This window comes from Mustela erminea, chromosome 7, assembly GCF_009829155.1.
Source record: "Mustela erminea isolate mMusErm1 chromosome 7, mMusErm1.Pri, whole genome shotgun sequence".
Taxonomy (NCBI): domain Eukaryota; kingdom Metazoa; phylum Chordata; class Mammalia; order Carnivora; family Mustelidae; genus Mustela; species Mustela erminea.
In genome coordinates, this window is record NC_045620.1 from 67174810 (window position 1) to 67202661 (window position 27852).

The window sequence follows — 27852 nt, forward strand, 5'->3', positions numbered from 1 at the left end:
GCACAGCTTTAGTTGCATCCCAAAAGTTTTGGTATGTTGAGTTTCTATTTTTAATTTTTCTTCAAATATTTTTTCACTTTCCATGTTGGGAAAGTGAAAGGCTCAGCATGGAGCCTACTTTAAAATAAAATAGAATAAAATACAAAGTAAGAAAAGGTACTTGGGTGGCTCAGTCAGTTAAGCATCCTTCTGACTCTTGATCTCAACTCAGGTCTTGATCTCAGGGTCATGAGTTCAAGCCATGCTCTGGGCTCCATGCTGGGTATGGAGACTACTTTAAAAAAAAATTATAAAGTAGAATAAAATAAGATATTTTCTCACCTTCCTTTTGTGTTCTCTTTTGATCCCTTAGTTATTGAGGGTGCTGGTGTTTAATTTACCTCTACCTGTCATTTCCTTCTGTTGCTGATTTTTATTTTAGCACCATTGTGATTAAAGAACATATTTTGTATCACTTCAATCCTTTTTAATATATTGAATTTTCTTAATACTCAATTATCTTGGTATACATTTCTCTTGTATCAAGAATCAATTCTTGATATCAATATATATTGATTTACAAATACTCAATTATACTTAATACTAAAAAAATACTTTTCTTAATACTTGCCACATACTGTATGCTGGAGAATGTTTCATGTATAACTGAGTAGTATGTATGTATGTTCTGATACTGTTGATGGAGTATTGTATAGACACCTGTATCTATAGGTATCTATAGATAGGCTGAGTAATTTATAATGTTGTTCATGTCTTCTATTTCCTTGTTGATCTGCCTCATGGTTTTATCCGTCACAAAAAGTGGAGTATTGACATCTTCAGTTACAATTATCACATTGTCCACTTCTTAGTTAAATTCTGTCAGTTTTGCCTCATGTGTTTGGATGCATGATCCTTATAGTTATTATATCTTCCTAATGGATTGACCCTCTTATGAAATATTCCTCTTTGTTTAAAGTTTTTGGTTTGTTTTGTTTTAAGGCTTATTTTGTCTGATATCAGTGTAATCACTGCAACACTCTGTTGGTTAGTGTTCCCATGGTACACTTTTGTTTATTATTTTACCTTCAACCTATTCATACTTTTGAATTTTAAATTTGTCTCTGTAGACAGCAAATGGTTGGATTTTTAAAAAATACATCTGCCAATCTCTGCCTTTTGATTGGAATGTTTAGTTTATTTACATTTAATACGACTTGTGATAGGTAGGACTTATGTCTGCCATTTTGCTATTTGTTTTTATATATCTTACATCTCTTTTTTCCTCTATTACTGTCTTTTTTTGTAGTAAATAACTATGTTCTAGTATACTATTTTAATTCCATTCTTTCTTTTAATCTATATCTATATCTATATCTATCTATATCTATGCCTAATGTTTGTCTTGAGAATTATAATTATCATCTTAATTTGAAACAATCTAGTTTGTATTAATACTAACCTAATTTCAGTGGTGTACACAGAATTTGCTCCAATTAAGCAGTTTTATTCACACTGCCTAATCCTATTATTGCCATACACATTATACCTTTTCATATTATACCAGCCAATCAAATTATATTGTTGTCTTATGTCATTGTCTTTTAAATCAGAGAAAAGTGTCACAAACTTTTACCTTATATTTGCCTTTAGTTTTTATTCCTTCGTGTGAATTGAGTTACTCTCCAGTGACGTTTCATTTCAGCCTGAAGGACTCCCTTTAGTATTTCCTATAGGGTGACTCTGCTGACAATGAATTACCAGTTTTTTAATTATTTGGGAATATCTTAATTTCACCTTTTTTGAAACAGTTTTGCTGAATGAGTTTTGCTGAATATAAAATTCTGTATTTACAGCCTTTTTCTTTCAGTACTGTGTGTAAATGATTTTACTACCTTCTGGCCTCCATGGTTTCTGGTGTGAAGACAGCTCTTAATTTTTTTGAGGATCCCTTCTACATAATGAGTTGCTTCTTTCAGTGCTTTTAAGATTCTCTCCAACTCTGGATTCTGATAGTTTGATGGTGATGTATCTAGGTGTGACTCTCTTTGCATTTATCCTAATTGGAGTTTATTGAACTTCTTGGATAAATAGATTAGTGTTTTTCATCAGATTGGGATTTTTTAGTCATTATTTCTTCAGATAGTCTTCATGTACTTTTCTGTGTCCTTCTGGGACTTCCAGTATGTCTATGTTGATATACTAGATGGTGTCCCACAAAACCTCTGAGGCTCTGTTTAAACTTTTCATTCTTTTTATGTTCCTCAGACTAGGCAATATCAATTGACCTATCCTAAAGTGTAAATTCTTTCTTCTTCGAGCTCAGTCCTGCTGTTGTACTTCTCTGAGATAATTCTTACTTCAGTTATTACATCTTTCAATTTTAGGATTTTTGTTTGCTTCCTTTTTTTTTAAATAATTCCTTTCTCTTTATTAATATTCTCTTTTTGTTGCTCTTGTACTTTTCGAGATATAGATTTCTTTAATTCTTTGAACATATTTTATTTCTCTGGATATATTTATAATAAGTGATTTAAAGCCTTTGTCTTGTAAATCCAACATTTGTATTTTCTTATGGCCCTTCTATTCAGTAACTTTTAGCTTGGGTCCTTTCCCATTTCTTTATATATCTCATAAATTTTTGTTTAGAACTAGACACTTTAAATAATCTAATATGACAATTCTAAAAATCATATTTCCTTCTACCCCAAAGTTTGTTGTTACTTTGTTTAGTGACTCTGTTGGAATAATTCTGTAAAGTCTGTATTCTTTGTCATTTTTAACCACTGAAACCCTGGCTTGTTTAGCTTAATGAGTTGCTAATGATCAGACAAAGATATTCTCAAATGCTGGAACCCCAATATGTCTTTCTGCCTCTATGAGTGTATATGTTGAAGCTTGTCTTCAATGCTTAGGCAGGCAGTTTACAATTCTGCCTGAGTCTTCACCTCTAGTTTGCTCAAAGCCTTAAAGTTAGCCAAAGGTGAGAGATTATGGCCTTCTTACAACTTTCCTGAGCATTGTGCACATGTGTGTGTCCTTTAATTTTTTTTTTAAGATTTTGTTTATTTAGTGTGCCTGGGTGGCTCAGATGATCAAGCATTTGCCTCACATCAGGTTCCCTGCCCCTTGGGGAGCCTGCTTCTCCCTCTGCCTCTGTCTCTCTCTCTGTCTCTCTCTCTCTCTCTCTCTCTCTGTCTCTTATGAATAAATAAATAAAATCTTAAAAAAAAAGACTTTATTTATTTATTTGACAGAGAGACAGACAGACACAAGAGAGCACAGCAGCAGAGGGAGAAGCAATCTCTCCACTGAGCAGTGAGCCTGATGTAGGGCTTGATCCCAGGACCCTGAGATCATGACCTGAGCCAAAGGAAGACACTTAACAACTGAGCCACCCAAGTGCCCTGTATGTGTGTGTCCTTTTATATTCCCAGAATCTAAAGATTCTATAATCTTCTCAGAAGTGTGTCAGATCTTTCTAAAGTCCACTAAGGATAGCAGTTCTTGATTATTTCCTGTTATTTGGTCAATCTCTTGTTGGTTCCAACTGGTATCACTACCTTAGGCAGCTGCAGTGTTAGACAATTACCACTGATTGCTTTTCCCAAATGCTCTGTGGATAGGACATTCACCAAGAGTAAGCTCTGAGTCAAGTTGATTAAAATCAAGCCCCAAGAACAGAGCTGTTCCAGTGAGCTGCCATATGAGTGAATCCAATAGTGACATTTCTCTGGAGATAGAGCTATTTGAGGGGCTCCAAATCCCTTTCCCCCTCTGGTAGCTGCACGGCCACTGTTTTTCACAGCCATTATGGCAGCAGGGCTGTTGTTTTTCAAGTCTACATATACTCTCTAGTGAAAACACATATAGACATAAATATATCATATTTAATGACCCAAAAAGAAATTCTCAAGTTGGTTGGTTCTAATCCCCAAAATAACACTGCTCAGCTCTCAGTTACTGTATGTAGATTGTCTTAATCTGCTTATTTATTGTGTAGAGATTATTTAGGTCCATTATTTAGGTCCATATAGAAATACAGATTGCTTGGTTCCACTTTCACAACTTCTGACTTAGCAAGTCTAGCATGTGGCCCAGGAATTTGCATTTCTAGTAAGTACTAAAGAGGATGGTAATGCTGGTGTTTGGGGACCTCATGTTGCTTTCCCCCCAGCACACTTCTAGGATACTTTCTTCTATCACATTGTGATGCTTCAAGAATGCATAACATCATATATACTAACAAGCTTGGTTTCCTTTTCTCTTGATAATGTTCACTCTACAGTGGAATTGGGGCCCCATTCCTTGTTACTGAAACATGATTATTCTTTTTTTTAAATTTAATTTAATTTTTTTTTTTTAATAAACATATAATGTATTATTAGCCCCAGGGGTACAGGTCTGTGAATCACCAGGTTTACACACTTCACAGCACTCACCATAGTGCATACCCTCTGCAATGTCCATAACCTCACCACCCTCTCCTTACCCCCAGCCCCCCACCCCGGGCCACCTTCAGTTTGTTTTGTGACAGTAAGAGTCTCTTTGAAATGTGATTATTCTTTTAGAAGTATCCTGAATTACATGCCAGTCAATTGACAAATGTTTATTGGAAGCCTGATCGTCATTCAGTGCTCACTATTATGGTAAAATAATTTTTGAAATTGGACTATTGTTTATTTTTTTTTCTATTGTTTATTTTTAAATGTTTGTGAATTTGTGTTTTTTTTTAAAAAAGCTTATGATTTAAAAACACTCTTGGCTTGATTAACACTAGTATGGCCATAGGATCATCTGAACATTTTTGAGAACACTTTTGAGATGTCAAGAGGATCTTATTAATACTTTTGCTAGAAAAAAGGTATGAACTGGACTGTGCCAGGTAAATCAGGTATATTGGTCACCCTAATTTTAGAAAATAAGATATAAAAACATTTTTGGATTTCCACAAGTTTGATTTTCTTGGCTTTAATTTTATGTCAGGCTTAAGTCAATCTTTCCATTTATCTAAACTCTGATAAGTGTTCTGGATTGTTGAATTTAAAAAGTTTTCATTTAAGAATTTTTAAGGAGAGGGGCGCCTGGGTGGCTCAGTGGGTTAAGCCTCTGCCTTCAGCTCAGGTCAGGATCTCAGGGTCCTGGGATCAAGCCCCGCATCCATCATCCATCTCTACTCAGCAGGGAGCCTGCTTCCCCCTCTCTCTCTTTGCCTGCCTCTCTGCCTACTTGTGATCTCTCTCTCTCTGTCAAATAAATAAATAAAATAAAATCTTAAAAAAAAAGAATTTTTAAGGAGAACTTTTTTTCTAATAAAATTTAAAGACTTCAAAATAAAATGCCTGCTTATAGTCAGTCCAGGATTTATCCTTGCTCAAGCAGAAATATTAAGGTTTAGTCATATTAAAATGAAAAGTTTCCTCCAAAACTTTATTATATATTTCTTTCCCATGAAAAAACAGAGCGGACTGTGGGGGAGAAGTTCAAGGAACTGATATGCAGTGAGAGTCTATAATTGCATATTTATACAGTTATGCCAGAATAGGTCTGCAAGGCTGTTACTGGTTTCTTCTTTTTGCTTGTCTGTATTTTCAAAGTATGATTTTAATTCTTTCTTGTTTCTGGGTTCAATGTTCCGTTTCCTAAACGTCTGCTAGGGATTGCGCGCCCCTGCACCACGGGAAGCACGCTCACCGTGGGGGCAAAGGGCCGAAACGTTTCACCCGGGGACCACTCTTCTATGGAACCTTCTTAAGGGATACATTCGAGCCTCACAAGACTCAGTATATGTGAGGGCGAAAAATGCCATCGTCCGATTCAGTCCGGATGTTCAAGAATTCCTTGCAGGAGACTCAGTCCAGGATCAATCAGAGTGAGGTCTTGCTGTAACCTAGGAGTAGAATCCGGCGCGGGAGTCTCAGCAGCCCTGCTCCGCCGCCAAGGAGGCGGTCCCGGAGGGGTGGGGAGGCCCGGCCTGGGGTCGCTGAGTGAGCATGCGCAGAGAAGGGGCGGGGCCGGGGCGGGGCTGAGCGCGACCTCCACAGCAGCGGCGGCGGCGGCAGCGGCCGCGGAGTTCGGATTGCTGCGCGGGCGGAAGGTTCGCGGCCGGCCGGCGCAGGAGAACCAGCACGTAGGGCCGGCCCACGGCCGGTGACTTGGTAACCAAGCGGCGGCACTGCTGTTGCGGGGCTCGCGCGCACTGCCCGGCGGGACCTAGGACGGCTGGGCAGCAGGGCGCGGGCGCCGCGGGCCGGGGCGCGCCAGGTAGGTGGGCCAAGCTGGGCGCGGGGGCGACGCGGCGCCGGCGAGGAGCGGGGTGCAAGGATGCACCCGGCGGGGTGGGGCGGGGCGCGGCGCGGCGCGCATCTCGGTACCGGGTGCGCCTGACGGAGACGGCGCCCGCGGTTGTCATGGAAATCCTACAGCCTAGCGGTTCGCGGGCGGTTGCGTCTTTGGAGAACAATCCGAGCCAGGCCGACCCCTAAGCTAGTAGGAGACCCCGGCCGTCTCGCGCTGAGGGGAGTGCGGAGCTGGAGCGGGCGTTGGGAGCCAGGATGCAGGACGCGTCGACCCCGAGGCCACATCTTGGCTCTTCCTTGGATCTAGTGACTCCAGACGCTGAAGGCCTCGCTGTGTCTCCGGTGTAAACATAACCGGGTAAAAATAAGCATGCATCTCAGTGTAGGACATCTGGTCTCCATCCTCTCAACTCTTCCCTTTTCTGCCGGGTCATAGCCCCCCGACATTTCTGGCATCTTGGCTTTTTGTATATTATTTCTTTCTGGCTATGCTGGTCAGTTAATTGAGGCCTGAGAAATTTGCAGGGATCTGTGACCATCTCTTGAAAACCCAGTCATGAATGTGTAGGCCATAGAAGATTGAAACACTCAAAATGTCAAAGGTAAATTTATGTCTTTGTGGGCGAACGGATCTGGGATGGGCTTGCTTTCCCTCCCCCCACCCCACCTCCCCTGTCGCCTGCCCTCTGACATTACATAATGTTGTGTTCCTCCCGCCCTGAGTTCATCCATAATGACAGATCATGAAAATACTCCCCTGGCCAAAAAGGAAGTATAAACAATTGTAAAGCCCCTTTTCTTGTTTTTTGCTTTGCCTTCTGAAAGTGTTCAGTTGGGAGGCTGCTTCAGAGTAGAATGACCACAGGGCATCTAAATCTAGGGAATAGGGGGTGGGGTGACAGCTGGAATGTTGCAGTGAAATTCTGCCTGATTCATCTTGGTTCGCAGTGGATTGGGTGGACTGTGGGCAAGCCAGTGGGATTGGGGCCTGAACAGGCTGACTTGGGTGTGAATCTTGGATCTGCTACTTGCCAACTGGTTCTCAGTGTTCTCAACTCTAAAAGGTGAGAACAGAACCTGCTTTGCCATTTGTTTTGGGATGTAGGTGCTGTTGGCCTTGGTAAATGCATATAGAATAGGTGGTTCTAGAATTAAACTTAGTTTTTCGTTGGTTGAAATGGTCTTTCTTTAAGAGAAGTTTTGATTCTAGATGTAGGCTAGGGCCTTTGGGGAATTTTTGTTAAGATGTTTACTCCTGGAAGGTTTGATTCCTTGATTTCTCTGAGGAAAGATGAATGATGGTGCCCATGCGGGGAGGGCTAGTGTGGTTGTCTGTTGGAGGGCTGCTGTCGGAAGACCATGATGCTGTCCCAGGAGCGGTTGTTGCTTGTGAATGGAAACCCACAAGGCCTCATTCCCTGTGGTGTCTTGTAAACACACCTCTGTAGCAACCAGCCAAAGTTCCTGGCAGAGTGTGCCCTGAAGACAGGGCTTAAAAGAAAGGAAGCTAGCCAGTTGCAGAGGGAAGTGGGGGGCTGTATTTCTCCTGGGCTCAGCAATAGAATTTGCTCTGCTGAGTCTAGTGGCTGCTTTACTTCTCGGTTTTTCATGAGGCTTACACTATTTCAGTGTTTATCTGCTTTAGACTTGAAGTCAAGGGGAGACATTATTGTTTATTACATTGTTTGGGAAATGGTATATTTTCTTGTATTGCTGTTAAACTGAGTATTAGGATTTTTTTTTAAAGTTGCTATAAAGAAAGGATGAAATAAAATAATATACACAAGAGCTTGTTGTGAGCTGTTAAACACCAGAGAGATGGGGTGTATATGACTGAGAGGGCCACTGACCCTGCAAGTCCTTTTAGCCAGCGGCCTACCTTGGAACATTCTGCTCAGCCAACAGATCTGTGAATGCTCCTGAGGAATGGAACAGAAAAGCACAGGGGACCAACTGACTGGTGACCCCCCCACCACCCCTGCAGCATCTCAAGAATCCAATAAGACAGAGGGGTGGGGAGACTTTGGACCAAGGTTGGAACCTGTTTCTCACGGAAAACTCCTTTATGGATTACATATTCCAGCAAGGTTCTCAGCATCATTAGCTACTCATGGTGTCAGGATGCTTTGGCTTTCACTGAGGAAAAAAAGAGTGCCAGGTCTGCAGGGAAGAAGGCTTGATTATGTGGTTGCTTCTTTTGTAGAACTTGATTAATGAGCTGGTCTTGAGAGATCCTTCAAAACATATTTTTCTGGCTTTCTGGAAGAGAAGCTCTGTGAGGAGAACGTATTCTGGGGAGACCAGTATTAACACCATTTTGCTTTAAAGCAGAATGCCATCATGAACCAAATCCCCAGGAATTTACCCATATTTCTGTACATATGCACACCTTGCTTTTTTTAAATTGTTAAAAAATATTATTTCGGTTATACTGAAAAATTGCAAGAAAATCCAGAGACTTTCTGGCTGTTCTTTACCCACATTCTCCAAATCGTAATTTGCTTTATCCTCCTCTCGTATTTGTTCATGTGTCATTACTTTTTTCTGAACTGTTTAACGGTAACCTAGTGACATGATGTCCTTTTACCTCTAAGTACTTTATTGTGTGTATCTTAAAAGCAAGGACATTCTCTTACATAACAACAGTATAGTTATTAAAAATCAGGAAATCGAACATTGATACAACACTCTTATTTAATATATAAGTCTTTTCCAAATTTTGCTGGTAGTTCCAGTAATGTCCTTTGGAGCAAAAGAAAATCCAAGATTATACATTGTGTCAAATTGTCCTCATTATTGTCCTTTCATCTGGAACAGTTAGGGAGTCTTTGTGTTTCATGACATTGACATTTTTGCCACCTTTTTTTTTTTGGATGATGTCTCCCAGTTTGGGCTTGCCTGAAGTTTCCTCCTGATTAGATTAAGATTACCTCCTTTTGGCAAGAGTAGCACCGGGGTGACCCTGCAGCCATCTCAGCATGCCCCAGCAGGAGGAGGCATATGCTCTTGATTAGTCCCAGTCACTGGTCAGGTTAACTTTGATCACTTGAGTAAGGTGGTGCCTTCCAGGTTCCCTTACAGAAAAGTTACCATTTTCCCTTTGTAACTAATATGTATCTTTTAGTAAGATTAACTCCAGACTCTGTAAATACACTGTTACTCCCCATACTTTGTCTAATTTTAGAATCCCTTGATGAGTCTTACCTGAACCAGTTATTATGCTGGCTGACAGATGGTGATTCTCTAATTCGTATTTCTTTCTATACCTACCAGTTGGAATTGTACTGAAAGGAAAAGCATTTCTTTCTCCTGTGTTTATTCTTCCATTTACACCTCTGCATTCACGAATTCCTGATTTATGCAGTAGATAATAATCTCTTATTCTTGTTGTTCATTTTATTGCTATAATTGTCCCAGACTTGACCTGCAGGAGCCCCTTGTGTCCTTTTGACACATCCTCATCATTCTTGGAGGACTTCTTTACTCCCTGGTACAAAACCTTCAACACTTGGCTTGTACTTTCCAGTCCTGCATTTTGCCATTTCTCCAAAGAGTCTTTGTTCCTTGTCATAGAGAATGGTATTTAAAAAACCAAGGTTGGGATGCTGTGTGCTCATTGCTACTGAGGTGTTGCTGTTTCTAGGCCTTTTTAGGGACATGCACACTCATTCACACAGTCCACAAAATTTTCTCTGGTTTGTATTTTAAATTTAACGCTGTATTCTGGAGATCTGTATGTACTGACATGAAAAGGCCTTTGTTTTGTTTTGTTTTTGGTCTGTATTCCAGAGTATGGGTTTATCATAATTTATTTAACTATCCTTTATCAATGGATATTTCAGTTATTTCCAATTTCCTACTCTAAAAATAGTGGAGAATCTGTGAATCAACTTATTGTTAATACTCACAAATATCTCAGTCTTCTAGATCCCTAGAAGTAGAGTTTCTGGGTCAAAGAGTAATTTTAAATGGATAGCTCTGCCAGATTGCCCCCACTTATAAGAGGCTTTCACTTTGTACTCCTTCCATTAGGATGTGAAACTGCCTGTTTCTTTTTAATTCTGCCAACACTGAGGAGTATAAATCTTGTCAATTTTTGCCAATCTAATGGATAAAGAAGGCATTATTATTTTAATTACATCTCCCAAATTACCAAAAATATTGAAAACCTTTTTGTGCTCATTTCTACTTTTGCTTGTGTGAATTACCTGTGCATCTCCTTTGCACATTTTTTCTCATTAGGTTTTCTTTATATTACTGCATTGTGGAAGTTACTATAACTTTAGACTTTATTCTTGGCAGCCCTAGAAGTCTCCTTAAGTATGATGCATTTTTCATCCTAGAGGAGAGGAAAACTACTGGTTTCTGAGCATCCCCTACATCCCAGGCCTGGGCCAAGTGTTTATAGGCATCCCCTGCAAGGTCTGTGGTATTGAGGAGGAAGCTGGGTGAGGGGTGGCTAAGGTATCTACCTGAGTGGTTAGAAAGTCTTGAACTCGGATTCAAACCCAGGGCTGTCTGAATCTAGTACCACTTCCATTAAATCATATAGCTTCCTGCACAGTACTTAAAAATAAATACTTTATTATATCAGTGTGGGGATGGGAATTAATTACCTGGAGCCCCCAATATCAATCATTTCTATTTCTAGTGTTTTGATCTGCAAGTAAGGGTCTTTGAGCCTACACGTCTTTCAAAACCATTTATTTTATTTCTCAAACTGTTGTGGACTCTGGAGTCAAAGTCCTTGAGAACTTCCAGCAGCTATGTGACCTTGGGCAAGTAGCTCAATCTTCTGTGTCTTGGTTTGCTCTTCTGCAACCCCAGAGGCTTGTTGGGTGGGGGAGGGCTTACGTGAGTTAATACACATCAGGTGCTTGGAATGGCACCTGATTCCTGCTAGCTCAGGGACGTGAATCTTGATAATGAGTTCCCGTGCCCAACACAAGCAGGCAGTGTGGGACTTGGAATGAGAGCAGCGTTTTCTCTTCAGGTTTCACCATCCTTTTCATCATAAGTGGGCTGGGAATTGGAGAATCAGGGCCCCTGGGTGCTGTGTGCTTGTCTCCTCAATATGGTGTCTGCACACATCCTTTATCATGTGCCTGCCAGCCAGCCCCTAGTGTTGGTTCACAGTCCTTAACCTGGGGCAGGTGAGATGCTGCAGCCCTTTCAAGGTGGAATCCTAAGGTTCACCCAGTGGAGGCCTCGGATGCAAGAAAGGTCCAGCTGGGGAGGGTCTGTGGTTATGAAGGCATGTCCATTTTCTGGAATGGGGTCAGGAAGACAGAGGGGCTTCCTCTAGGAAGGATCTCTTGAGGAGGAAAGCACTCAGCTCCTTGCAGCTCCCTTCCTGGGATGCTGTCAGAGCCTTTCCCTCAGACATCTGGTAATTCTCCTGGCCTGGAGTTTATGCAGTGCCCTCCCTGTTGCACTTATAGGTGGAATTCTGAGCTCTCCTGACATCCTCTGCCTCTCTTCCTGTTCCCCACGCTCCTACTGTAGCTCTTGTACAGCTCATATCAGCTGCTGTCTGATAAAATTCTTTCATTCCAGGATATAGAACTCCCCTTGTCCTGTGTTGCCTGCATTTCAGATGGTTCATTCTCTAACCCACTATTTAGAATTTTCAAGAAGGATGACCTAGGTGTACAAATTCTGGAAGTGTGAAGGAAATGCATTTAGGCCAAGTATATGTTTCTGGAGAACAGGGTCCTTTTATGTAATAGGGATGCCTGGTTCAGGAGTCTCCCTGGATTGTGGGGTGTGTCTGTTGGGGTGCTTTTGGCTGCCAAGCAAACAATAAGGTCATTTACTATCTCATAGAACTGGAGTTCTACTCTGTCAGCAGTTTTGGAGTTTCATCAAGGACCTAGATTTTTCTCTCTAGCCATCACTGCTATCATCCCAGAGTCAGCCTCCTCAAGATGATGAGATGGCCCTCATGGTCAGCCGGACTGTGTGTTTCCCTGCTCTTGACACCAGCCAGTCCCTAGCCATGGTCTAGCAGCCCTCCCTCTGATCTGTGGGATCAGTGAGGACCACGTGGCCTCCCCAGGATCCAGGTCAGGAGGTCTTGAGAATGCTGTATGCTGATTGGCTTAGATGTGTTCCTCCATGTATGGGCCCCTGGCCGGTGGCATCAGCATCCCCCAAGACTTACTAGAAGAGCAGGACCACCCCAGTCTACTGAATTAGAAACTCTGGGACGGGGCCTAGCACTGTGTTTTAGCAAGCCCTCCAGGTGATCTGATGCAAGGTCAAGTCTGAGACTTGCTTTAGTCTAACTAAGAACACCAGCATCCGTCAGCTGGAGGTGGGGCTGGCTTTTCTTGAATCCAGACAGGATTGTTCCCAGAGTAGAAAGAAGGGAGGATGAGTATTGGGTGGTCAGCCCCTGGTGTAAACGGAGGAGCCTGTGGGTATCTTTGCTTTCCATGCCCCATCCCCCCAGCCTCTGCCCCAGTTAACTGGCCCCGTTGTTTCCCAGCCTTCATGCCTGCAGCCACCCCAGCAACCTTGAGAGTGGCCCGCATCCTCCCCTTAGGACTAAAGGAAGCAAGATGGCAACCTCCCAGCCCCAGGTTCTATCTCTGGCCTAGCGGGGATGGGAGTCCACTGGGCCAGCTGCTGAGGATCTGGGCTGGTCCTTATGACTCACTTTTCAGAGCCATTCTGGAAGCAGGTTCTGATGTGTAGGGTTTGCTTGCTTACTCTAACACTCCTTACTCAAAAAAAAAATAAAAAAATAAAAAAGAGCAGTACAGTTAGTAGGGACTTGGGAATGCTTAAGAAGTTGGTCAGTGTGTGAAAGGAATCCATCAAAATCCTTGAGGAGAACACAGGCAGCAACCTCTTCGACCTCAGCCGCAGCAACATCTTCCTAGGAACATCGCCAAAGGCAAGGGAAGCAAGGGCAAAAATGAACTATTGGGATTTCATCAAGATCAAAAGCTTTTGCACAGCAAAGGAAACAGTTAACAAAATCAAAAGACAGCTGACAGAATGGGAGAAGATATTTGCAAATGACATATCAGATAAAGGACTAGTGTCCAAAATCTATAAAGAACTTAGCAAACTCAACACCCAAAGAACAAATAATCCAATCAAGAAATGGGCAGAGGACATGAACAGACATTTCTGCAAAGAAGACATCCAGATGGCCAACAGACACATGAAAAAGTGCTCCATATCACTCGGCATCAGGGAAATACAAATCAAAACCACAATGAGATATCACCTCACACCAGTCAAAATGGCTAAAATCAACAAGTCAGGAAATGACAGATGCTGGCGAGGATGTGGAGAAAGGGGAACCCTCCTACACTGTTGGTGGGAATGCAAGCTGGTGCAACCACTCTGGAAGACAGCATGGAGGTTCCTCAAAATGTTGAAAATAGAACTGCCCTATGACCCAGCAATTGCACTACTGGGTATTTACCCTAAAGATACAAACGTAGTGATCCGAAGGGGCACGTGCACCCGAATGTTTATAGCAGCAATGTCCACAATAGCCAAACTATGGAAAGAACCTAGATGTCCATCAACAGATGAATAGATCAAGAAGATGTGGTATATATACACAATAGAATACTATGCAGCCATCAAAAGAAATGAAATCTTGCCATTTGCGACAACATGGATGGAACTAGAGCGTATCATGCTTAGCGAAATAAGTCAAGCAGAGAAAGACAACTATCATATGATCTCCCTGATATGAGGAAGTGGTGATGCAACATGGGGGCTTAAGTGGGTAGGAGAAGAATCAATGAAACAAGATGGGATTGGGAGGGAGACAAACCATAAGTGACTCTTAATCTTACAAAACAAACTAAGGGTTGCTGGGGGGAGGGGGGTTGGGAGAGGGGGGTGGGATTATGGACATTGGGGAGGGTATGTGCTTTGGTGAGTGCTGTGAAGTGTGTAAACCTGGTGATTCACAGACCTGTACCCCTGGGGATAAAAATATATGTTTATAAAAAATAAAAAATTAAAAAAAAAAAAAAGAAGTTGGTCTGGAGACAGCCTAAGGGACCACTTTCAATGCTTCTGCCCAGTGTGACCTGCTTTGTTGATCCCTTTTGCAAGTACAGGTCTGGTGTAATTTGTGAGCTCAAAATAGCCTGCTGTTCCAGATTTTTCCAGAAACTGGTAAGCTGAGATAGTTCTAGATTTTCTTGACTTTCCAAAGGCTTTCCAAGGTATTTCTAGATTTTCTTGACTTTTCAAAGTTCAGCTTAATCCAGGAAATCTCATACCCTGTTGTCCTATATCAGTACTAATTGTTGAGGACGGAAGAGCAGCTGAGGAGACAGGGTGGGAAAGGTCCAGAAAGGTGTTTTTCAAACAGCAGTGGTTTGCAAAATCAATTTGAGATTGTAGCCAGAATTTAAACCTTTTTTTAAAATAAAATAGAAAATATGCAACTACATGTCTTATAGGAAGGGTAGGCATTTTTGGTAAAAACATGTAGTTATTTGTATGTGGTATGTGTTTGGGTATTGTTACAATGTCAATGTTTCCTACTGTCAGTTTTGGCAAATACGTGTCAAATCTGACAGCGGAGCACAGAGAGGAGGGGGCTAACCTGGCCATGCATATGTATGTGTGTATACACACATACCCGCGCATGTGCGTGCGTACACACACACACACACACACACACACGTTGTGTCTTTTCCTGGGGAGAGGGCCTCTGGCCTTCAACCGAATCTTAGAGGTCTGTGACTTCCCACAGATGGAGAACTGCTGATCTAAAGTGTAAGGGGGCTTTCAGCAGGGTGGGCCAGTGGGAACGGAGCCAAAGCCCAGGGAGACAGCAGCACTGTAGATGTTATGTGTTGTGGTCTTGCTCTGGTTTATCGTTTGTGGTGTTTGACCACCTGGAGGCCGGAGCCTCCTGACGATGTTGAGGATCCTTAGCAGGACTACCCTGAGTGACTCAGTGAGTCAAGTGAGTCAAGCGACTCAGTGAGATGTTTTGAGGCTGGTCCCATCAGAGCTATGGCGGCCTGAGATTCCCTCAGTGATCTTTTGTGACTTAACAGTAGTAACAGCTTCCAAGTTACCTCGGTTGCCTTTGGGACGCATGTGTTGTGCATTAATGCAGGCGTTAGTCTGGTTTGTCTCACAAAGCGAAGGCAGTAATCTCTTTGGGGTGTCTGTGTCTGGTTTTGAGGGGAACGAGATAAATTGCTAAATCAGCATTCTCATCTGGGGAAATGGGGGAAGTGCCTGGCCAAAAGGGGTGTGGGAGTTGAATAATGTAAACAGATTTGTGCATTGCAGTGCTCTGGGCCAGTGTAGTTGGGAAGCTACTATCTTGCAGGAGACTCAGTATCTTTCCTCTCAATTTTATGGGGTGTGTAAGTCTGTTTTTCCCATTTTTTTGCCCATATTTAAAAAGCTATATTCTGTTTTGTCAATATCCTTCAAGTCATGTCCATGCTTTAGAAAGTTTCTCTGTGAAAGAAAATGGGATTTATAATGTTTGAAAATTCTCTGGGATGAGATATATTAGCTCTTTTCCAGGCTTGCACATTGTTAAGCGACTCAGCTTGCTTATATGTTATTGGAAATACTTTTTAAAGATGTAAGAATTTTTAAATTGAAGTATAATTAACTTAAGTGTTATATTAGTTTCAGGTGTACAACATAATGATTCAGCAATTCTCTACATTATTCAGTTCTCACCATGATAAGTACCATCACTGTCTGTTACCAAGCAACATTACTGCAGTACTTTTAAAGTTTTTGATGTAGTCATCTAGAACTTTCCTTTTGGGGAAAGTTCACTGCCCTGTAGTCATTGCCACACCACTCTATTAGAATTCTTGAACTATAGCAGAAAAGAGCCTCCTGTTATTTTTTAGTGCTCCCCCCAACCCAGCCAACCCCAGATACTATTTAGAACTGTAATAATAAAGGTGGCAGGTGAAAACATAAGAAGCCTTTTCCATTATCGTAGGTTGCAGGAAACTTTTTGAAGTCTAACACACTGTGTATTTCTAAATTTACATGAATCACTACGCTAATGAGTATGTAAAACATTCTTAACACTGATGCATTTTCTGTCTCCCTCCATTAAAAGCATAACAGCCATAAAAAAAAGTATCCAAAAGGCTAGAGTACATCCATCTCTGACTACTGCCCAGAGTACCTCCGAGGGGAAATGTTGCAGAAGAAGAAGGTTCTGCAAGGGAACTGCCAGCAAAGGTCAGAGAAGGATGTGGGCAGAGAGGAAACAGGGAAGTGGGAGGGGCATCCTTAAGTTTTGTGAGTGGTCACCGACTCAGCTAAGCCTTCTATTGACACATTTTTGTTGTTGTTGTAAAGTACATAAAAACTTGTGATTGTGTGAAATGGATGTTAAGTATTTTCACCTTTCTTCTTGCTTTGGCTGTGTTCTGCCTATAGAAATGTTAAACAAAGTGATCACATTACATAATTTGGTGATCATCTAATGGCTGATTAAATGCAATAAGAGAGTCCAATTAAGATGGGACTGTGTGCCAAGAAATGTCGGGATACTCCAGAATCTTCCAAACATTGTTACTCTTCTGGTTCTGATGAGGAGAGAGTCACAGGTGAGTGGATTGGCCTTAGGGAAATAGTCTGCTGGTAGACTGTGTCCACCCAGAGCAGAAGAGAAGCCTGCATTTGGATTTTGCCCCTAACCTGCCAAGTGACTTAGTAAAAAACCTCTTTCACTTTCTGGCTCCCTTCTGCAGTGATTCAGCAGCAGCTTCCTAGAGTACACATACTTAGTGTCAGGGACCCTGCCGAGCACCGGATATGTCCGTGGAGGGCGAAGCTGTCTGTGTATCATGCAGCCCAGATTCCTCCTGGTCCACGTAGAGTGCCCGGTGCCTTTCTCTGGCTCTTCTACCCTGCACGCTTTCCCACACCCCCCTTCTGAGGCCCTTTGCATGTATTCCTCCAGTATAGCTCTTGGTTGCATGTTGACACCCAAATCCTTACCAGTTTTCAATAACGGATGGAGGCCACTCTACTTCATGATGTTTTCTCCGATAATTTATGCACAGCTGTTCAGATCCAGCTTGTCCCTTTCTGGCAGTTCCGTATCCTTCCCTGACTTCTCCATCTCCCTCTCTGTGGCCTCCTTTTACTCTATTTTTGGCTTATTTTATTTCCTATTACTCATTCCTTTTAAAAGGTGTTTGGATTTAAAGTTATTAGTTAAAGCATAAAGTGATGAGAAAGGATTGAAGACAGAGTTTCAGATGAATACTACTGTATGAATGCTGTCCCTCCAAGAAGAGCCCTGAGCACATTTCAGGGATGCTTCCGTTGCTAAAGGCTGTCATAGTCTTCATTCGTGTGTCTTTCTCCTGGAAACACTGCAGAGCCCATGAGAATAGGAACCTGTCTTACTGGATAGTGCAAATCTTGCACAGAGTTGGCAATGTACCAGCAATGGCCTAAGATACCTTTGGCCATTGTAGGTGCCATCGAACTGTATGGTATTTTGAAGAACTTTACTGAAGGGAGAAAGATGTTTGCATTTTGAGTCAACTCGATTATTTCATCATTCCTTAATTAGTCAAATATCTCTACCAAGCTTAGGAGTTAACCTTGTGGATCAAAGAGAGGTGAAAAGCCTGCAGACAGTTTGTGGAGCAGGGAGAAGATTCTTGCGGGTTGGCGGACTGACTCAGAGAGAAGGGTGCCTCTGGGATGGTAGTGCCACTGTCACACCGAGCTGGTGGTTAAGAAGCATCAGGCCAGACCACCCTGTCCGCTGCTCAGGTCTGCCCCCATTACAGCAGCCAGCCCAGCTTCAGCCCCTTCCATAGCAGAGAGGGCTCTAGACCATCGTGGAACAGATTCACTCCCAACAGGATGAGATGAGATACTAGATCCTAGGGTGGTGGTTGCAGTGTCATTCCTGGGAACTGGGAATCCCAGGGCCTGACCAGCATCACAGACCCACAGGTTGGCTGCTTTGTAAACTGTTAAGGATTGTACCCATCTTTATCATGGCTCTAAGCAGCCGGTGGCTTAGACCGTGAACCGCATTTAATGGACTAACTGTAATGAATAAAAACAGGACTGTTTTTGCCTCATAACCTGCACTAAATATGCAAACCAAGCCATTAAATGGTTGGGGCAGTAAACAGGAATTCAGTCTATTAAAGCTTTTTGAGCTTGCTACTCAGGCCTAGAAATAGGATTGGTTGCCTTTTTTTGTTTGTTTTTTAAGGATTGTAAATGTTGATTATATGGGGGAGAAACTTTTATGAAATAACCCTACAATAAAATGAATCTTATGATGTTTATAAGGTCTGGTGAGAATGTTCTCACTCTAGCCTGGAGCTTGGGGTAAATTGAGAATGCTTTATTTAAAGCATTCCTGACTCCTTCTGGAAAAGGGAATTGTTAATGAACTGAATCTAAAATAGTATCCTTCTTTCTCCCCAGCTGTCCGCATTCCAGGATGGGGGCATTTTCCACCATTGGATATGAGTGGGGCATGATAAAATGGTTAGGGTTAACATTCGGCTGTATAGAACAGGAAACACTGTGAAGAAAAAGAGACTTCGTAAGGACAGGCAGGCTTACTTGCAGTTAGAGTTTGTGTTCTGCCTTCCCTGCTGTGAGGCCCGAAGCCTCCTGTCTAGGGTGGCAGCTAGGGGTAAGGCCAGCTCAGGGGCCTTCCAGACACCAGGCGGGAGGAAGGCAGACTTCCTGAGAACTCATCAAATGGGTCTGTACATCTTGTTGGCAAGTACCAAACCCTTGGCCACAGCTAGCTGCAAGGGAGGCAGACAACCACTTGCCAACTAAACGTCAGGGTCCTGGGCCCATGACAAAGGAGGGCACGAAGGATACACATTGGAGGCAACTCCCTGTGTCTTTCCTGCAAGCTGTCTTTTTGGGAAGGTGAGTTTTTATGCTTATTGGGAAGATGTTGGCAGAATTTTGGGGAAACTTCTGGGGAGGCTACAGGCATGGATGGCTAACTAAAAAGTTGAGAGCTTGAGACCTTTCTCACTTCCACATTACTTTCATACAATAACTCGAAAGACGTCACTTGATCCCTTTGTTCCTTCATTTCCTCATTTGAAAAAACAGAAACGGCAGACATATTCTCAGGGCCAGTGCCGAGGGTTATGGCCCAGAACTGCTTCCCTCCAGTAGTCCCTCTGGTGCCTCTGAACCCATGGGTGTGTCTAGAGGGAAGGCCTCCTGGGTGGGGGGATTTCAGGCAGCATGTGAGATCAGGCAAGGGCCTCTGGACACGATGCCTTGAGTGGGAAGAGGCTCTAGAGTAGGGGGGGCCAAGAGGAGGCAGACAAGCTTTTCCCTGCCATAGTCTCCAGGGCTGGCTCATCCTTCCCCGCCATGAATCTCCCATGGACATGTCCCCTCCCCAGGTGCGGGGAGGGCCAGCCTCACTCGCTGAACTGGGGATGGCACCTGGGTCCTGGCTTTTTCTTTCCTTGTCCTGCTTTTCCTTTCAGAAGAGTGACCAGGTGTCTGCTCTGTTGGGTGAAAGGGATGTAGTAGCCAGTTTATTCTAGATGTTAGAAAACTGAGTGTGTCTTTCTCTTTGAGGCATTTGGATTTTAAGAAGGATATATGTATTGGCAATTCCTAAACTCAAAAGAGGGCCTCTCCAACGGTCAGATGTTAGACCAAGGAATAGACATGGGTAGGAGGAGATGCCTCTCAGTGTCTGGGTCTAAGTATTTGTCTGCTGCACACCCGGGTAAGGGTGGCCAGCTTTACTTTACCTTTCCTTCCACCCCAGTCCAGTGCATGTGCTTGACACACACACCTGTCATGAGTACTCACGCACCACTCGTGCTCACACTCACTGTTCATGCATGCACTTGCACGTATTTCGTGTACACACACACACACACACACACTCAGAAACACACACATCCCTAGCAGGGCAGTAGCTACAGGAAGTTGAGCTCCCCTGAGGAGCCATGTTTTGCTTTCTGTCTGACCAGAATTCCTGGGACTTAGGGGTGTAGATAGGCATGTATTCAGGAATCTTTACAGAGGAACACTCTTTGAATTCATGCCTATGAAATAGGGAAATTACTTTTTGTGTTTCCAAAACTATTGATGGAAATTGTCTAATCTGTCGTAATTTTTCTAAACCTTTAAAAAAAAAATTTAACTTCACATTTTAAAAAGGCAAGGATTATCAGATGGCCCTTTCTCATCTTCTCTGCCCCAGGAGTGGCACCTGTAGGCAAGGCATGAGCATAGCATCTTCAGTCGTATCCCAGCAGGAATCATGGTTGCCTGAGCTGGTGCTTCTCTTCCAGATTTTTTTCTTTTTAAAGATTTTATTTATTTATTTGACAGAGAGAGAGAGAGAGAGAGAGGTCACAAGTGGGCAGAGAGGCAGGCAGAGAGAGAGGGGGAAGCAGGCTCCCCACTGAGCAGAGCTTCTGATTCGGGGCTCAATCCCAGGACCCTGAGATCATGACCTGAGCCGAAGGCAGAGGCTTAACCCACTGAGCCGCCTAGGCGCCCCCCAGATTCTTTTGCTAGCCAGTTCTTTCTCAGTATGAACACAGTTTTTTCATTTCATCTTTGAGAGTGAAGTGTTTTACTTAAGGGAGGTGTCCGTCAAACTTTATAGAGCTCTTCTTCTCCCTCCGTGGATGTTCTGGTCCATGTGTTATATGGAACTTGCCTTCCTATTCCGCAGGTGCTGATGTGGGTGTCTAGCCCCAGTGAATTAGATGCTGTGCTTTTTCAGGGGAAACAAAGATTGTTGGGACACCCTCAGTCTGCGGTATGAATGCAGAAAGTGAGGCCCTGGCCAGGAGGGAAGTGGTTCTGATTTCCATGTTTCATCTCCCACTCTTAAAGGGGAAAGCACCTTCGAGGGAGTCTGGTGCGGGGAGAAAAGTACAGACAAGGCAGAAGTTCTTGAAATCATTGCTGACTGTAGAAGTTGGCTGTCAGCATACTTCATGTGGCCACTGGCCTGGGAACCCTTGCCAGAGACATAGCAGGCGTTAGGGCACCATCTGAGTTCAAGATGGCGACCACCACAGGCCTAGAGGCACTTGAAGTGGAGAGTCCATGGAGCACAGACTGAAGTCCTAGGTCAGGATTGTGTAGCGCTCAAGCAATGCTTTGTCCAGTGGGAGACAAGATGGGCGGTGCAGTTCTAGACTGCCGCAGGGGGAGGAGTGTTGTTAAGCGGATCTGGGTCAGGCATTTGCCTCTGATGCTGGGGAACTCAGGATTCCAGCTGACCACATACACCCCCAAGATGAGTGATCTGAGAGAGGGTGGGTACAAGTTCCACTAATGGAGTGTAATTAGGGGGTGAGTGCCAAGCCGCCAAAAGAAAAACAGCATCAGAGTAAGCTAACCTAGTATAGGCTCCCTGAAGGGCTGGCATTCATGGGGCTGAGTGCCTGGCTCACCTGCACCCCTGTTCGGGAGCCCCCTACCTTCTCCTTCTTGGTGTGTAGCTCCTTGACAATAAATAAATCCTTAGGGATCCAGAGGAAATCACTTAAAATATTAAATTCTGCTTCACTGTGTTTTATTGTGGGGCAGGGGGGGTGTCATTGTGTCCCACAGTGGCACTCACATTTGTGAAGATTGTTCTCTGGGGACATGCCCAGTGAACATAACGGATCTGGGATGTCATAGGACATAAGTGTCCTTCAGGGCAGGAACAGTAGCTCAGTTTTCTTTGTATCTCCAGAGTATCCCCCAGTGCCTGGTACAAAATAGGTGTGCAATCCATGCTTTTCGAGTAAATGAATGGACAAAGCTACCATTTCATTGTCGAAAGTGCAAGAAAAGCCTCAGTCTGTCCTAGGAGGACAGCCCATTTCCCAGAGGTCAAGTTGGGGTTTAGTCTCACTTAGGAGAGGGAAGTGAGACAGGAGCTTGTGGGATAACTGTGGCTCCAGTCAGTTCTCAGGGTGCAAGCAAACCTGGCTGCTTGGGTCCCTGATACGTCCTTGCTGTGCCCTGGCATTTTTGTCCTCGGCACGAATGTCAGCCAGCTGGCTGGAATCTAGCTGGCATTTCTGCTGCTCGGGAAGAAGGTGCCACACCTTCTTAGGGCTTGGTCCTCTTGGATTTTTTGTCTGTAAATGTGATCAACCTTTGATTGTTGTTTGATTGTTGTTCTAAATGTGAACAAACCTATATGCACGGGATTCTAAGTGTGGTATCACAGGAACTAGAAGAAGTCCAGTAGGATGGGGTGCACAGGAAGGGTGGCCTCCTCCTTGGGTCTTGGGAACATCACAGGACTTCATGGAGAGTTATGTGTCAAGGGTGGGGGTGATAGCTTGAGCTGGGGGTTTCAAAAGAAACGTGTGCGGAGGACTGGGGGTAACGCTTAGGAAGGAGGCTCTGGAGAGGCAGAGTCAGCTCACTGAGGGGCTCCAGGTCTGTCAGGCCCTTTTCAAGTTGGGAACTTCATCTCACACAGGAGACTTTTCAGACTTTTAAAAAACTTTTTTAGTCTGTTTTTGCGTCTCACTATTTTAAATGACAAAAGTAATTCCAGAGTCTTTTTTAGGAGTTTGAGGAGACCCTTTCTTAAATGATCATCATCTTTGTAACCATTCCTGTGCTCTAACCAGGCTTGTGGGCCACGATGGGCACCCTCATTCCCATTCAGTGTCCTGGGCGCCACTGCTCCATGCACCCGGATGCAGAGCTCCCAGAGCCCACTGTGCTGATTGGGAAGACATGTCTGTGAAATGATGGAAATGAAACAGGACCAGGGAAGAATATTCTAGACTAGCTGTGAGGAAAAGAAAGTGTTGGGAGTGTGAAGAACCCCAGAAATACAGGTTTCTGGAGACAAATATCATCTTAGGGTCCTTTCCCTGCTGTGAAACCGCTTCATCTGGCCCTCCTTCTGCCACAGACACATGCTCTTCCTATGACCTGGTGGGGTCTCCACACATGGGGTGCGGTGCAGACATAAAACAGTCAAGCCTGTTGCCAGCGGCTGGGGAGGGTGGTTGGTAGTGAGAGATGATGGGGAAGGGTTTGGCTTGTGGTTGTGCTAAAACATGCTCCTTCTTTAGGAGTCTGTGACTCCAGAACTGCAAGCATAAACATCACTACGCCGTGTGACATGGTGACATAGTCAGGGAGAGAAACATGGCAGAAGAGCAAGGCTGGAGAAGAGGAACATCGGGCAATGTGCAGGGGACGCTGGGAGGGGCGAGGCGATGGACACTCTGGCCAGCAGCACGTGCAGCCTTACCAACTTCCCCACCTGCTGGGGTGACACCAACCCAGAGAAGCACCCCTTTGAAGCCTCTACCTTCTTCTTACTGGCTGTACACTAATGTTACTTGGTGCAAGTCCCCAAAACCTGCTTGTACTTAGCTGGATTGGATGTATTTGATAACACGTTATGTTTTACAATAGGCCTACCTGTTCCTGGTTCAAAAATTATAAGCTATAGCACACTATATGGTAAAGTCGGCCTCTCCCCCAGCCACCCAGATTCTCTCCCTAGAGACACCAGTGCCATGGTTTTTTTGTGTATTCTTTGCAAGATATTGTGTATATACCAGCAGATGTTATGTAGGTACACATTAACAATTGTTTTCATGTCCACAGTATGACGTTCCCCGTCCACTGTCCCCCTCATGCTCTCCGCTTACTGTATCTCAGTACTTGTTGCGAAGCTTCTGTTTTGCCAGGCTGTGCTGTAGGTTATTTAACCAGTGCTCCCTTGAGCATGGTAGTCGCTTCCCAGCCTGGGCTGGGCACTAATAAATTAGGCCTAAAGAGCCCCCCCAGCCCCACCTCCCTGCTCTGAGGTAAGGATTGAGTATTGTCCTGGCTGGAAGGAGAGCGTGGGGTTAGGTGACATTTGGAAGTTCCTTCCCGTTGACTGCCATTCTCATCTGGATTGTAACTTTTTCTTTGAGTTGTAGAGGGCAGCTAATGGTTAGATGTTATTATTGGAAGATACGCTTCTTTAAAATATTACCTTATTTACACACAGACCTTTTAAACCAACCCATAGCACTGAATGAGGTGTGTCAAGGCCACTTTGACCCCCGCTTTAAGAACAGTGGCTCCAAGGGACTTTGCAGGGCCTACCACAGGGCAGAGCTACTACAGGTGCTGCGAATGGTTCTGGAGGGATGTCTCTGACAGCTGGGACCAGGAATGTGCAGTGCTCTTGGAGCAGAGTGGACTTGTAGGTGAGATGGGGTCTGGCTGAGGCTGGTTCTGGCCCTTCCCACCCAGCATATCCGCTGCTCCTGCCACCAGGCAATGTGTGTGAGAAGGAAGGGAACAGCCTGGACATGGACATTGTAAATACATCTTGGAGTCCAGTAGGACAGTCCTTGTCAGCTTCTAAATCTGGGAGGCAGCGTAGTTTTGCAAGGTGGAGCAGGCGTGGGGTTCCATCTTGTGGTCACATTGCTCAGGCAGAGGAGGCCCTGTCCTAGGGCCTGGGAGGGGTTGCAGCGGGCTCCTCCAACAAGCCTGCCTGTTAGTATTGGTTTCTGTAGGAAGTTTCAGGCACAAGCAAGGTGACTGTGGCCACACCAGCACTGGGGATGCTCCAGAGAACAGGACTTGATGGACCGAACCAACCCCAGGGCGTCCCGAGGTCTGTGTCTTCGAGGCTGCTTACCAGTCCCCCACAGGACACGTCTAAGCCGCGTGGCCTCTGTCGTGGGAGGCAAGGGCTGGCCGATGTTAGACCTGAGCTGCCAGGGTCTGCTGTGTGTAGTGCCCATGGCCCAGGAGCGCTGGGGTGGCTCGCTCTTCTGGCCATGGCGCAGTCCGTACACAGCTCGGGCTTCTCTCTGCCCTGTTGGTGGCTATCAGCTAGCTCAGAGCATAGTCCCTGCTGGGTACACCCAGCTATTGCAGACGGACAGAGAAGTCAGGGGGCCAAGAAGGCAGCTCCCAGGCCAGCAGATGACTGCTTTCAGGAAGTGAACAGGCTTCTTCTTTTTTTTCATATTTTCTCTAAAATATTCTTGAGGTTTGGAAGCTCCACCCCAAACCCTTTGTGGCTGAGGGCTGTTTGGCCTGGTGGAAGGAATGGTCTTCAAATCTTGAGCAGGCCCAAGTCAGGATGGCAGGGTCCTGGGGCCCCACAAGTCTGACTCTGAAACTGAAAGGGGGCAGAGGGGAGGCACCAGAGTCGTCCAGATCATGGGGCCGCCTCCACAGAGAGGAGGCTGCTGACTGCGCAGGAAGTGGAATTATTGCACACTGTGCGTTTCGACATTGGGACTCAACCCTCAAGAAGGAAAACCAAGTGTGGGGGTACATGGTGCCAGGGCTAAAGAGATGAAGAGAAGGGGTCAGAGGGACAAACGGTAGCCACCTTGTCTCTCGCTTGCCTTCCCAGCCCATCTGCTGGGCTGGCCCTGGCAGGACAGAGGCCCTACCCCAACTGCCCGGCCCTTGCCTGGGACAGGGTCTCTTGCTGTGTTTATTCAAGGTAAGGGGGGCCTGGTGATAGCTCCAGACGCCAAGGCCCGGGAGGGTCTAGTCTGTGAGACATCAGCAAATCTGGCCCTGGGAATCTCTGAGTTACTTGTGCTGGGTGTGATGATAAGTGCCTCTGGCAATATTGTACTTACTTGGGAGGGCTGGGAGTCCTTGCGTAGCTGTGAAACTCCCTTTGGGGATGCAAAGGAGAGATGCAATAAACAGGAAGGAATTTTTTAAAATGTGAGCAGGATACTCACAGCTTGAGGCTGTAGCTCTTCCCCTGCTTGTGAACCGGCTGGTGGTCCAGGGTGGCAGGGAATGTCCTGCCACCTCCCGTTGGAGATTGCTGCAGTTCTGCTGTGTGGGGCACCTGGCTGATGGCTCCACTGGAACTTCCCGTTTAGTCGTTGTATTAGTTTCCTAGGGCTGCTCCAGCAAATCCTTACACACTTGATGGCTAAAGCAACAGGAACGTGCGCCCTCGCAGTTCTTGAGTTCTGGAGGCTAGCGGTCAAAAATCAGTGGCCCAGGGTCCAAGTCCAGGGTTCAGGAATACTGTGCTCTCCCCAGTAGTGTTAGGGAAGGGTCCATTCCTTGCCTTGTCCAGCTTCCGGTGGCCGCTGGCATTCCTTGGCTCATGTCCCTCCACCCCCCATTTTCGGTGCCAGCTGTGTAGTATCTTCTCTGTGACTTCTTTCTGCTATGTTACAAGGCCTTCTGTCTGAAATTCCTCTTAGCCTCCCTCTTGTGAGGGCCCTAATGGTTGGAATGAGGGCCCACCCATGTAATCCAAGATAATGTCCCTGCCTTAGGATCTTCAGTTAATCACGTCTGCAAAGTCTGTGCCACATACATAACATTTGCAGGCTCTAGGGATGAGGATGTGGACATCCTACTTACTGACCCTGCTCTGGGCTGTGGTGCAGTATCCCACAGCAGCCTTCAGTGGACATCCAGGGGATGTAGGAGGAAGCCAAGGCTTGGAGAAGCTGAGCCGCTCTTGGTGGCCATGGTTCTTTCTCTGACTTTGCAGTAGGGCCTGGTTTGTAATGTTGCTGGAGATGCACACGAGGAACAGATAAGCCGCTGTCATTTTCTTATGTTGTTATGTTGGATGTTTGAAAAAAAAAAAAAATAAGATCTTCGGGGTCAGGTGCCATGGCTGTAACTTGTTAGGGATGTGTTTGCTGAAAGAATGACTTTGTTTCAGTGTGGCCTGATGGCTTTGGGCAGCCTCATTCTCCTCATTTTTACGATGATGGGAGAACAACTTGGTGAAAATGAGATGGTGTCACTTGGGTGAGATGGCCCAGCGTGGGTGGCCCAGCAGGGGGCCCATGTGCTGGGTCCTTATTCCCTCTGAGTTCCCAGTCCCACCAGGGAGAAGTCACATGAAGAAGGCCAGGTGATGTCTAGGATGGACTGTGTTCATCCCTGAAAGAAGTAGTGCATGGGGAGATGTGCAAGTAGCTGATGCACTAATAGGACAGACATCTGTCAAATACTATTTGTGCTGGGTGGAAGGAAAAGAACAGCAAACAGAGCATGCCATTCCTGCCTTGGGGTCGGGGGCTGGGAAGCCAGAGAACAGACATTTGAAAAGTCATTCCACTATTGTGGACTGAGGAAAGTTGTCTTTGATGTGAATGTGAACAGATACATGTATGAGATATTTATTTATTTGTATTTATGTATTACAGGTAACGTGAAAATTGACAGTAGTCCATGGTCCTCAGTCTGTTGCATATCGTCAGCTCATTCTCCTCCTTGCACCCACCTCAGTGGCTTTCAGAGTCCCCCTAGCTTACTGGGCCCAGCTATCTCCTTCCCCAGAGAGTGGAGCCTGCTTCCTCTCTGCTCTCCACGCTGAGGCCCCTGCTCGGGTGGGTGGGGCCTGCAGCTTCTCCCAGGATAGCCTTGGCTTCTGCCTAGCAGCCTAGCCTCTAGGGCTCTGCCCTCTGCTGATCATCTGGCTCCCTGACCAGGCCAGCCCCGCCCACCTTGTTCAGTCTGTACTCTGTCCCCTGCAAGTCATGCCCCTGCCTCTCCCCAGGTGGTCAGGAAAGCCCCCCCTTGTTGTGTTTCTTAGGTCACCCTCGTTGAGCACTCACCGTGCCCCAGA

General features: G+C 45.0%; 1 protein-coding gene across 7 annotated transcripts in view; it reads left to right on the top strand.

Annotated features, from left to right (window-relative positions):
- The first annotated feature begins 6006 nt into the window (after positions 1–6006).
- The window catches only part of INPP4A (inositol polyphosphate-4-phosphatase type I A), a 131138-nt gene continuing 109292 nt past the window's right edge, over positions 6007–27852 (top strand). For 6 of the 7 annotated variants that reach the window (XM_032351992.1, XM_032351988.1, XM_032351989.1 and 3 more), the window contains exon 1: positions 6007–6243. The gene's annotated coding sequence lies outside the window, so the exon portion shown is untranslated. Of the gene's footprint in view, positions 6244–6281; positions 6637–27852 lie in introns of those variants that run through there. The other variant, XM_032351986.1, reaches the window with a different exon arrangement.